Raw genomic sequence first — 13,300 nt, 5'->3', positions numbered from 1 at the left:
AACTCTTATAACATCACTCATGCCTCTCTCAAATTAAAAACACTTTCAAACTTTAAAACATCCTACTTTACATCACCAAAGAAATACCTCTCACACCTTTATTCATCATTTAAAACCTTCTAGTCACCGCATTCACACTTAAAGTGTGACCAGAGTTGAGGAATATAACTCAAAACACACTTTCCTAAGAGTATTTTAGACATGCTTGTCATAATCAAAAAGAGCAAGTAAAAAACAAACAAACAAAAAATTGAAACCTCCATTAATTCTCACCGCACACACAAGAAATTAAAAATAAAACACACCAGCAACTAATGCTGGAGAAAAGTTACTACTGAAAGTGATGTGTTAGTCTTAAGTATATACAGTGCACTCAATATATTTATATATCTACATCCAAACTCAGTCAATTACTATACATCCACTACGGCAACTCAAAACTTTATTTATAGTCCTCTAATAAACATAAATGGCATTTTAAACACACACTCTACAATGTTTGCAGCAGTATTTGTAAAACCAACTGTGGCTTAAACAGTTCACTGCTTACTCATTTGCATTTTCACTCACACACACACCGTCTAAAAATAGCTCCAGCATTGCCTCAGACTCCTTTCACACAGAGATCTCTTATTTTATATTACAAAGACATCTTATATTTACAACCACTGTCAGATCTGTCAGCTTTAGCGCCTACACAATTTAGACAAATTTAAAATAACCGCCCAGCGGATAAACTCCCTGAGTTTTTTGCGACCAATTAACCAGTATCAAGACTTTAACTGTTTCTGGCCTCATCTCTAAAATCCCTAACTCAATTTAAAAGCGTCAACCAACCCAAACTTTGCCTGAAGCTCTAATTTTGGCGTTTCACAGCCAAGGCTTACCCCAAAGTGTTAAGTTAAAGTTACATGCCCGAAGTCCAACTTCTCCTGTCCAAAAAAGCGCAGACTACCGTTCCAAACGGTAAGGAGACTCTAACTCCTAGTGATTCTGGAGTGCCCCAAACTCCACAGTGACCAACTGACTATCCCTCTTCGAGGACAATGCCTAAGCGTCCTTGGCATTGGCAAGCGTTACCTCTGAGCACTGCGCTTCCTAGAACCCCCACGGTTCCGTTCTAAAATAATTTATAATACTTTGAAACAACAATCAACACCCAAAACAAGTGTATAACTGAGGCAGATGCAACCTAGTGGTCAATGGAGACTCCAACTCACAAAATGACCGCTCAGGTCCACTCTTATGACCAAATTTGGACTCTAACCTACAAAATAACCAATTCCCTACCAAACTACTTGAGACTCTAACTCAATTTCTTTGGGACTTCAACCCAGTATTTAAACTTTTCTTATCAGACTCTTAACTGCTTTCATTTCTTCTTAGCAGAACTCTAACTGCTTCAACTCATGAGATTTTTCATCAAAATCAAAACAGACATCCACCAGTAACTTCAGTGAGTAGACTTAAATTTTATCATGTCCAATTTGGCACACTTTGGAAATAATTCAACAGGTAGTGCCTTACCTTTTGGATAAGCCGGCTTATGCCCACTCACTTCGACCACTGGAATTCATGTCTGCCCGTCAGACCACCTCAGAGACCACCAAATTTCTCCATCTAAACCTCCAATCCTCCCTCCTCAACCACCGGACGAAGCCCCCAAATGTTAAGGTTCAAAATTGAGGAGGGAGAGTACAAACCACCCATGGTCCAGAAGGTCTTGGTCAAACAATGATTTTAATGAACACACGTGTGGGAAGATACTCTGTACGCCGACAGCAAGTGATCTCCGACTTAATCAAAGCATAAACAGATATTTTATAGCATCAGGGTTTGATTTACTGACGCCCCTTCATGCGTCACAGATACATTTTATACATAGATCAGATCAACACCACAATAGCTTTTCACCCAGAAGATCATCTTCTATTTTCATGGCTGGTACTTTCCGTTCTTGTCTTAAAGTGAATTGTTCCTCTTTCTTGCCGAGACATGACTAATCTCTCCTCTAAATAAATCTAACTCATGTGTGTGTGTATGTGTTGACCTCACATGCTCTTTGTGTCACCTCTTCACCTACTGTCTGTGTCTCGTCCTCAAATGCTCTTTCTCAATTCACCTGTTGCACTTCTGACCTTTTACCAGACCAGAGGCTCACTGAGACTATATGTATGTCTTCTACTAAATAAATGTTTTAATCAAGAACCCCTACTAAAAGCTTAATATAAAATGATCTGATATATAAGTGTTTTGTAAGCATGTATTGCAATTCCTTCTATGTTCTAGTTTTCCCTCAGCATGGATCATCTAGACACTCTCACTAGATGAAGCTTAAGACCATTAATGAACCTGAACATCAACTCAAATAAGCACAGATATGCATTGTGTATAAAATAGTCATAACTGCTTAAGGCCTTCTTAAAGCTATCTGTTACATTGTTAAAGCCTCGTCTTAGCCTGCTGCTCAAAATAACTTCCACTTCTGCAAAACTCTCCAAGCCTGTTTCCTGTCCTGTTACTTTTAGCCTTTCTGAAAGACACACTGTTCAACCCCTGAATGCAATATAAACTCCAGATTATATTATTAATGCAATGGTAATGATGACAATTATTTAACAATAGCAGTAAAATAATTTCCCTGCTCCACAGTACTCTCGTAAGTCTTGTTGTGACAAGCACAAACACATTGTTTTCAATGTTTCTCAGGTTTCTGTTCCTCCATAACAGGCATTTTGTGAGTGAGAGAAGAGGCAGCTGCTAGTATGCATATTCTGATTTCGTGAAAAACATTCCTAATCTGTATATGATGAAACAAGAATAGTTTTATGTGTATTGACCTTGTAGTCAGAAATGGAAATAGTATTTGTTGACTGCTATTTTTTAGACAGTACCTCAACATGAGGCTTTGAGATTACGTTACATTGTCCATCCCCAGTGGAGAGGAATATGTTTGTTTGTCAATGTCTCATCATTGTTTTTAAATGAATTGTGTTGAATTCAATATTATATGATTTTTATATATCAGATTTTACATCCACACAATTAGCAGAATTTGAAAATTCTTATGTTCACGTGTTCTTCACCCTTATTTTGGGTTTCTCTGAGGAGCCAGGCAGAGGAGCTTTCTCTGTCTTTCTCACTGATTGTCCTTCCTGTTTATAAAAGGAGGGGATGCCTTACACTATAGACAAAAGCAGTCACATCTTAAACCAGTTTTTCTGGCTTTAACTGGAACCCATTACAATCGCTTCTGTTCCTGATATTGTTGCAAGTTGACAGAATTTTTAGTGTAGTTTATTTACACTCATGGCTAAGTAATGTAATAAGTACTTATTCTAAGTCAGATGTACCCTTTACTTAGAAAAGACTCATTTGAATTAGAGGTAGAGGATTCTGCCAAGGAGCAATCAAATACTGCACTAAAAGAAAGCTACTGCACTGAAAGCATGTGCTTTGAGTCCAATATAATAATAATAATAATAATAATAATAATAATAATAATAATAATAATAATAATAATAATAATAATAATAATACATTTTATTTATTTTTTATAGGCACTTTTCAAAACATTCAAGGAAAACTTACAACTAAATAGTAAAATAGTAAAATATTACTAAAATAACAAGTATGCATAACTTGACAGTTGAAGGCATCATATTATTAAAATCAAGCAGAATAGGCAAGCTTCAGTTCACTTCAGTTTTATTCATACAGCGCCAAATCACAACAAAAATCGCCTCAAGGTGCTTTACCTTGTAAGGTAGACCCTACAATAATACATACAGAGAAAAACCCAACAATCATATGACCCCCTATGAGCAAGCACTTTGGCGACAGTGGGAAGGAAAAACTCCCTTTTAACAGGAAGAAATCTGCAACAGAACCAGGCTCAGGGCTCTGTTAACTTTCTATAACATTAGTGCTTTTGCGTATGTCTGTCTCCACAGATGTTTTTCAACAGATTTCAGCTGCTTTTTGCTGTTTGCCTGATGATCCTGATGGCGTTCTATTTCATAGATTTTAGTAAATATCGTGGAGAGCCACCCAACATCACTCCCACTACACCAGAACGAAGGTATAACAAACTCTCTGTCTTGATGCATGCTCAATCATCCAGGTAACTAAACTGCAGGTTTCCCCAACCTGCAGTCAGCTGAGACTGAAGAAGTCACTTGGATGAGTGACAAAATGTTTCTCCCACAAAACGCTACGTCCAGATGAACAGAATCAACTTTTGGAAACCAACTCTCTGTGTGTGGATATGAATTCTGCCTGCTTCTAATTTATTCTATGTAACATTTGATATTTTTTAGCAGTATTTCTAAAATAAATTGTTTAGAATGATCAAAGAAATACCATCCTTTTTCATATTCATATTAGTAGTTTCAACAATAATGAAAGCAATGACAGGCAGGCACAGGTAGTCAATATCAATACCATGAAACACACTTTTTATAACCTGCTTTGTCTTGCATGTCCATTCAAATATACCTGCAAACTATATCAAGTGCCTCAAAAAGTATTTGGATGGTTGATGATGGAGAATTATATAGGAGGTCAATCTGTCAAAGAGTTGCACTGTGTCTTTTATGATGTGAAAGAAAACATGATAGGATGCTGAGAGAGAAAGTTTTGTATTTAATGAGGACAGAGAAGCATGTGTATGAAGACAGTGGGACACCTGTGAGGTGTGCGGTTGGAGTGACTGAAGCGTTCAATGTGGGGATAGGAATATATCAGGGATGAGCTCTGAGCTCCTTCCACTGTTTGCAATGGTGATGGATAGTCTGATGGATGAGGCCTGCCAGGAGTTTACATGGATTTGGATGATTGCAGATGACATTATGATTTGGAGTTAGAGAAGAGATCAAGTTGAACTTCCCTAGGTTGGGTCTTTAGAAACTAAACAGCAAACTAATCAAACACTGAATGTATTAAAGAATGGAGTGCTAACCATACAGGACTTCTATATAACAGCCATTCTTCAGCATCTTTATCCTACAGCCATGTTTCCAGGTCATCTGTGACCAGACCTCTACCTGGTTCCTGCACCTGTCCTCAAGACTCATATATCCTAAAAGATCACCTCCCTAAGGAGCAAAGTGAGGAGCTAAAGCAGCGACGAGCTAGGGAGTTTCAGCTGAACAAAAACAGGTACCAGCTCCATGGATAGAATGCTGGAAAATTTTATTTTCCAAAGCATCAGCATGTCATGAATTGAACAGCAGTATAAAACTTGTGGGTTTTGACCATTTAATCGTCTACTGTGTGTGTGTGTGTGTGTGTGTGTGTGTGTGTGTGTGTGTGTGTGTGTGTGTGTGTGTGTGTGTGTGTGTGTGTGTGTGTGTGTGTCAAATATAAATGACAGAAATTGAGCAATTGTATTTCATGTTATAAGTCAAGAAGGTAATCTGTCTTTTCCTCTGCTCACACCTCGTCTCTTCAACAGGACAACTTCAGTACTGTCCAGACTGTTGTTTGCCTTGCCTAACTCTCCTCTGCAGTATCCTATCCAGGGTTACACAGTGCAGCCTTTGACCTCCACTGTCATACCAGGTATACTGGGCTTAACCCTTCGCTGACCCTTAAAAATGCATCCCTTTAGAGCCCTGGGGACCAAAAATGGTCCCGCCCCAAAAGTGCAATAAAAAGATTATATATTCATATTTTTTTCCACTTTAAATTGGTCAGTCTTTTAAAACTACTTCTCCCTGAAATATTCATATAAAGTTTTAATTATATTTTCATTGTTTTAACCCTTTAAATCCCAGTTTTATTACATGAGCGCCCTGTTTTTTTAGCCCCAAAAAACAAAAAACTAAATATTTTCCAAAAAAAACATTTGAAGTAATATTTGTTTGTTATTATAATTAGGCCTTTAGATGGAGCAAAGATTGGCACCAACAGTCATTTCGATCGCCTTTTATTTTTTTTGCAGGAGCGCATTTCATAAAATGCACACACTATCGGTCCTAATCGACCACGCCCAAAAAAGTGCTATAAAAAATTTATATATTCCACTTTAAATTAGCCAATCTTTTAGACCTACTTCTCCTTGAAATATTCATGTCAAGTTTTAATTACATTTCGCGGATTTTAACCCTTTATATCCCGGTTTCGTCACATGAGCGCACTGCTTTTTTTGCCCCAAAAAACATAAAACTTGAATATTTTCCAAAAAAAACATTTGAGGTAATATTCAATTGTTATTATAATTAGGCCTTTAGATGGACTAAAGATTGGCACCAACAGTCATTTCGATCGCCTTTTATTTATTTTTTTCAGGACCAGAAAATGGTCTCCAGGCGGCAAATGCTCCTCCTCTAGGCCGAAATAAGTGCATGTTGCCGGGGTAAGTCGCGACGATCACCGGGGCACGATCACCGGGGACTGCTTTTTCCAGCCCACACGTCCGATACCACGTGACAACAAATACGTCATTTCCTGTTGACTAAAAAAAAAAAAAGCACCCTCTAACGGTCCTAGGGACCGAAAAATGGTCCCGCCCGATCAGCGGGCGAAGCCGCTGCTGCACGCCGGAAATGAGGCTTCGTTTCCCGCAGGTCTATCCAAGCAGCCCGCTGTTTTCCAGCAGGGATCAAATGTGGAGCAAGGGCGCCACCCGGTGGACAAATAAAAAAATTACAACTCTAAGGCTCATAGACCAAAACGAGACGGAGACATAAGTAATCACCAAGACATTAACGGTAATAATTCTGCAGTGAAAAATAGCGTTTATAATGGAAGTCAATGGGCCAAAAATGGTCCCTAGGGCTCTAAGAGGATGTGTATTGTTAGCTTAGCCACTGAAGCTAATTTAAGGAAGTCAGACTTGAATTTTGAAATGAAATTATGCCAAACTTTTTTTTAGAGAATTTGGCTATATTCCATTCAACACAGTGCAAATGGCTTGTAACTGAAAAACTAAAATGTACAAAAATGGTCCCAGGGCCTCAGAAGGCACTTTGTTACTGTTTACTGTTATTAAATTGAATGAAATGATCGTGGACAAAATAATCCCTGTGTGCACGATCAAACATGGGAAGCTCATGTTTATTGTGCTCCCCCACATATTTATTGCATTTGTGTGGCTGTACTCTGCACACCTCTTCTTCGCCCTGGCAGCTACTGAAATAGCTAGGGAAGGTGTGGTTAGCATGGCTACAACGTCACACCGCCAAATTAATCTCACTTTGATCTGTGGCTTAAGTGATTTCTATATAGAGGATCGTGGGGTTTTCCATGTTCTCCTAGAATGTTCACTGTACCCTGGGCCTGTGTAGGTTTTCTCATGATTTTTTTGGCTCCTTCCCACTGCCCAAAAAAATGCTTATTAGATTACCAGGTGGTTCTTAAGTGAACATGCATGCGAGGTAAAGTGTTTAAACTATAGAGTCTAAAGCACTGTATGAATGTGTGAAACACTTTTTAGAAAACATAAATCTGGATACCCCAAACCATTTGCCTTACCTAATCTACTTGCTTTGCAAAGTTTAGTCTTGTTGTAAACTCTAAATTTGAGTTAATTATGTGTCTTCTCATGAAAGAACTGATTTCATTTCCAGCTTTAGGGCTGCATGCAGAAAAAAGAAAGAGCTACAAGGTTGGTGTGACATCACAGATGAGTTGGGGATTTCTGACACTGATGCCACTATGGAAGCTTATTTCCACCACAAAAAAACAAAAAACGATCATCTATGAGTAAGAATGATGGTCTTAAAGTCAAATTGGTCATCTTAAAATTTTGTGTTATTATCTCAAAATTTCAAGTTAGGCATTTTCATCGTATTAACTTCTGAGAAAAAGTCACAATTCTGAGATAACTCAAAATTGTATCATTTTTGCCAATCAGTTGCCAAAAAGTATCAATTCATTAATACTTTTTTCAGTGGTGGAAACAAGCTTTCATATCTAACTGATGGTAAAGCATAGTAGATGTTGCCTGGTCTAATCAAGATGGCTGCTGAAAGTGTAAAGTTCACACTTCAAGGGGGATTCTGATGTATTTAACTTTCAAATCCCTAAATGTCATTAAATGCAACGATTGTGATCCTACAGCTGATGCTAGCTTGGATCCTTCTCTTTGTGAAACAAGGACAGAAAAAAATTACATTGATAATTTTGCAAAACTGATTATGGACAAGACACGTGTTTTTTTTTTTTATATCATTATTATTTTACAGCAGCCATCTTGGTGTTAATCTTGCTAATCTAATATATTAATCTCAGTTTGCCAAGATTGATTTTATGGCATGGACTACATAAAATATTGCATACTATTATTCAAATAACTTGGTAACTTTGTAGCAAATAGATTGGTATACATAATCAGCAAAATCAGAAACAGCTTTCTAAAAAGGCCTGCCCACACCAGGTCTTAAACATGTCATGTGATTTTAGTTCAATCTCAGTGATCATAAAGGATATTTAGCAGTAGTGTCATTTAAAAAAAACTAGCATCAGTTTCCATGTTATTTTCCTCATTTTCCTCATATATCAAATTAGTAGATATTCCCATAGGCATTTGTAGTGTTTCTTATATAGCGCCTTCTACTCTTCTAGAGCACTCAAAGTTCTTTATAAAACATGCCTAATCTGCCCATTCACACAAGAACGCTATGCTTTAACGTTCACACTCTGAGAGAGTTGGAGAGCACCTTGGGGTCAGTCTTTTGCCCAAGGATATTTGGCATGCAAACAGGAACAGCCATGGATCAACCGACCAACCTTCCAATTAGCAGATGACCTTCTGTACCTCCATAGCCAAAGGCATTCCATTGTTATCAAATATTTCATAACAAACATGATTTTCATTGAAATGCTTTCTGATTGTGAAACCTGATTGTGAAACCTGTGTTCTGCACTATCTGCACACTGTACCAGTAAGGGTATATAGTTAAGACATAGTTCAATCTGCAATACCTAAGAAAATCAGAGTAACTTAAGCCTGTTTCATATACAGCTTAGTGTAGCTATTATTGTTTAGATGATTGTATAGGTATCAATATTCTGCTTCACATTATTGAGGTCTTTTTGTTGTAGGTGGTCTTAAGTGTGTCTAAAGGCATCCTCACAACTGAAATACAACATCAAGACGTGACAGTTAAAGGTGAGAATTGACTGTCAGGACTAAAGTTTATTTATAAACTGGTGAAAAAATTAAATAGTTTAAATTCTAAGGTGTATGGGGCATTTGATGATGTGTTCTTTTTAGCCCAACTCTCCTGTTTCATGGAAGGGTCAGTAAAAATGTTTCCTTTTCCTAGTGGTCGTCAAGCAAATATGGGTAAAGCTGATCTGGCTAAGCAAACTTTCACACTGCTTTAGACACGTAAAAATTGAGTATCATGTATGATAGTCATACTATGTTATACGATCATTACAACACAAAACGAAGTTGCTTGGCTCTTACACATTAACATATTAACCAAGTTATTGTAAGACTGTTGTGAAATTCTTGATTTTTTTATTAATTCACAGGTTCTGGTGAGAACAAACTGATAATTGAATCCAATAACCTGGTAATCCTCAACAACCTGCTGGCCAAAGTGTCGTATACCAGCACTATCTACCATATAAACACTGGAGACCTTGGTAAGAAATGATAAATGACCTACAATTTCAAATTTTGATATCTGTATGTTCTTTTGTTTATGAGCGTTAATGGCTTTCTCTTTGCTCTGAATGTAAACTTCTAACATCTTTAACATTAAATGCAGGCGGATTCAGGTAACAGTGAAAAGTGTTTTCTTAATTTACTTTTGTTTTCTCCATTTTTTCTATAGCCACATTCCAGTTTGAAAACCATGAAGCGGTGTTCCCCATTGCCATCAAACAGCCTCATATACCAGTCCTGTACGACATAGGGACAGGTAGGAGTGCGCTTTTTACCAAGATTCAGTCATGAAATGCTTATTATTTGTAAGTGCTGTTACGGATTCAAATATTGGGGATGGATACAAGAGGAAAAACCACAATAACAACACTGGTCCGGCCGGGTTGAGTCAAACGATGATTTTAATGATCACACACGTGGGAGATGGACACCGTACGCAGACAGCATCAGATCTCAAAATAGTGGAGCATTGATCAAACTCTTATAGCCTCTAGTGGCCCCCATCTAATCATAAAAGCCTAAACATTCACATTCTTTTCTCTCACACGGCGCCTAAGCTACGACCTTGGCTCGCCGTTTATCTGCTCCTGCTGAGATGGGGCAGAAAACTCCAGCATATTCTGTTCTCTTCTAATCAGACAAATAAGGCGATGACTTTCTGCGAACAGTATTTCTTATAACTCAGCAGTATAATGCATCATATAACAATATCATTCATTCCCAATAAATCAGCAGTCTAATGTAATGCAAATCAGTTTAACAAATGCAATAGTTACCACCTTCTTCTAATTCAGGAGAATAATGCAAACTAAAACTACATAATAATTCACAATCTTTAATTAGGGGTCTAACATGGCATAAAATAATATTATAATCTCACACTCCCCCTGATGAGCTCTTTAGAATAAAGAGCTCACCTACACCCTGTAATCCAGTGTTGCCGGGTCATTTCTTCTTACCCCTTAGGTCCTTTGTCCCCCTGTTGGGCGAACCATATGTGAGATGACCTCTGTGTTTGCGCAGTTCAGATGAAAGAAAAACTATTATTCCAACAATAGCAGGTACAGATGACACTCCCCAGTTCTCCCACAGCTTTATTTGGTGCTACCTTATACCCTTCAGACGTACTCAGACTAGAACCTCTGTCCAAGGAGCTTTTAGCCTTTATTTTATTGCTGCAGCCACCAGTGTCATCCAGTTGGGTGATCCTCTGCTCTTCTTTCTTCAACCTCAGGGGTTAGACAACCCTTCAGTCGTTGCACAGATCAGGGGATTATTCTGCCCCGATTTCAAACAACGATCTGTGTATCCTCGGGTCCTGTGTGTCCTGTGTATCCCCCAGAAAAAGGAACAGGAACGTGTCCCCCTTTTTACCAAGAGCCTCTCGAACCTCGTTGGTCTGGTGTTCCTGGATTTCCGCCAACCCCTTCATGGTTATTGCTGTGTTTATGGGATCCATCCTTTTGAGGTGACTAGCTGGAGCCCAAAACGCCATGACACTTGAACCCATTTGGTGTCTCGGCAGTCACTGTGTCTGTCTCTGCTGCGAAGGATCCTCGTATATCTGTGACCTCGTCTGGTGTCTGTTCCTTTCTCTGTAAGAGACAGAAAACCAAAACACCTCTCTGCCTAGCTCTAATAATCTAATGTTGTTATCTACTGATCTTCTGGCGATTCAGAATTGGTTTAGAATATTCAGAATGTCCCAGGGACTTATTCTAATCATATCCTATGTGTGTGTGTAAGCGTGTTTGCATTATGCCCTCTGCACTCAAGGCATTTCCTACACTTTATCAGTCCGGACGAAGCTTATGACCTTCAAAAGACCGAGTGCCAACTCATTATAAGCACATTTGCAAGGTGTGTCTGAAAATTATTAAAACCACTCATTTTAACAAAAGACATCAAAAACAAATTAGCCATTTTTAATTCTAACATTTGACCCCCGTTTTCACAAAAATCATGTGTTTGCTTCCGCCTCCTGTCCCACGGTTTCCTCTCCAGTGTGGTACTCAGCTTCTCGTGAACACAGGCATTTTATCTTCTAAACGCTATTCAGTTCATTTTAATGATTAATGCTTAAACATGGAAATAATGATTTATGCTTCTCCCTGATTCTCTAAAAAAGTCCGGAAACCTCTTGGGTCACTATTAGCTTAAGCTTTACCACACCTAAATTATTAAAACACAAATGAAGTCATAAAAATGTTCATATAACCCTTGTTTGATGTTAAAACTCGACTTCCCCCCCTTTTTTGACACATTCCCATGTGTCAAACCAACGGAGCTAGAAAATTAAAAGAAAAGGTTAGTGACTTTATATCTTAGAAAGTATCAGACTTTCTCCTACCCAGTGTCGTTGCTCCAGTCCCGTCATCCTGTGTTAGGGAATGAAATCAATTTAATTGTCATGTTAGATCTGTTCAACTCCTGGCTCCGCCCAGAGCCTGCGTCCGCAGAATTGCCAAGAAACATAACCTGTAATAATATGAACTTCACTTCAATATGAACCTGTTGACTACTTTAGACACAGCAAAGAAACATTCTCTCCTCCTCGAGGACAGGCACTGACTCCCACCTATCTCCTGGAGCCAACTGTCCCTTATTGAGACCCAATATTGCGGCTACAAGGTTTTGCAGATTGTTAAATTGATCTGTGTGTAATGCTCTGAATCAGGTATGTAATATTAAATAAATGTCGTTTAATTAACTGCCACTACTTAAAACTTAGCAAAAGATATAACTGAATAAAAGATCACAAAGAAAAGCATGATATCAGTGTTATGTAAGCGCGTGCGGCCTTCCACGCCCAAAGTCACTCCAGTCCATAGATCAGCCAAACATCGCGCTGACTGTAGTTTTTAACCCTTATTAACTTGAACACAACTCTATAATGAGCAACAAACTGCAATATGTATAAAAATGATCATGGTTACACCTGCAATGAAAGATCATATGATTATCCCGACACCTGTAAATAGAAGATTAACCTGAGGTTATAACAATCACTGGGACACAAATGTTAATGTAATGTCAATAGCTTCAAGAAATGTTTAATGCAATGCTTGTTATATGATTCTGATGTAACAATAATGCTGATGCTGAAATAACAGTAAAACACCCCCTTTTATCCCGTTTATAAACTTCACACATAAACGTTTATAATTGCCTCTTTTAAATTTTATTTCCCCCTGTTTTCTCCTCACTGACCACAGCAGGGGAATCTTAGTTTTGAATCAGCCATGAATCCAGCTCACCTGATTCATCACTGAGCCCCACCGTCACTGGCGTCTGACGGGGTGACGCTGCATACTCTTCCTTTAATGTCACTATTTTCAATCTGTTAATTAGAGTGCTTAAACATGAAGTAGACTGCGTCCACAACAAGTCAATACAGCTGTAAATGTGGCCAATTATCAATCTATTACCAATCAATAATGAAAAATAGCTTTTATTTTATGCATGCTTTTAGTCAACCACTCACCCAGAGGATCTTCAATCCCAGAAAATTCCTTCTCCTCATTTAATGAGTCCACCCTCCTTCCATGCCCTGGTAACTGGTCCATCCAGAGCCACATGATCTCAAAATATACATACAACAAGCCAAACCACACCTCGGTCACACCAACCCTTTTCCGCCCTGAAGATGTCCAACGCCATCTCAGTCTGGACCAGGGT

General features: G+C 38.4%; 1 pseudogene across 1 annotated transcript in view; it reads left to right on the top strand.

The window, feature by feature from the left end:
* The window catches only part of LOC308411969 (beta-1,4 N-acetylgalactosaminyltransferase 2-like), a 33,537-nt pseudogene that overhangs the window by 5,421 nt on the left and 14,816 nt on the right, over positions 1-13,300 (top strand). The window contains exons 2-8 of the transcript XR_013974705.1: positions 3,954-4,081; positions 5,011-5,160; positions 5,456-5,562; positions 7,572-7,609; positions 9,049-9,115; positions 9,487-9,600; positions 9,792-9,878. The product of XR_013974705.1 is annotated as a beta-1,4 N-acetylgalactosaminyltransferase 2-like (transcript). The remainder of the gene's footprint in view (positions 1-3,953; positions 4,082-5,010; positions 5,161-5,455; positions 5,563-7,571; positions 7,610-9,048; positions 9,116-9,486; positions 9,601-9,791; positions 9,879-13,300) is intronic.

Source organism: Rhamphochromis sp. 'chilingali' (assembly GCF_963969265.1).
Source record: "Rhamphochromis sp. 'chilingali' genome assembly, chromosome: 15".
NCBI lineage: Eukaryota > Metazoa > Chordata > Actinopteri > Cichliformes > Cichlidae > Rhamphochromis > Rhamphochromis sp. 'chilingali'.
This window is presented reverse-complemented; position numbering and strand designations above follow the sequence as displayed.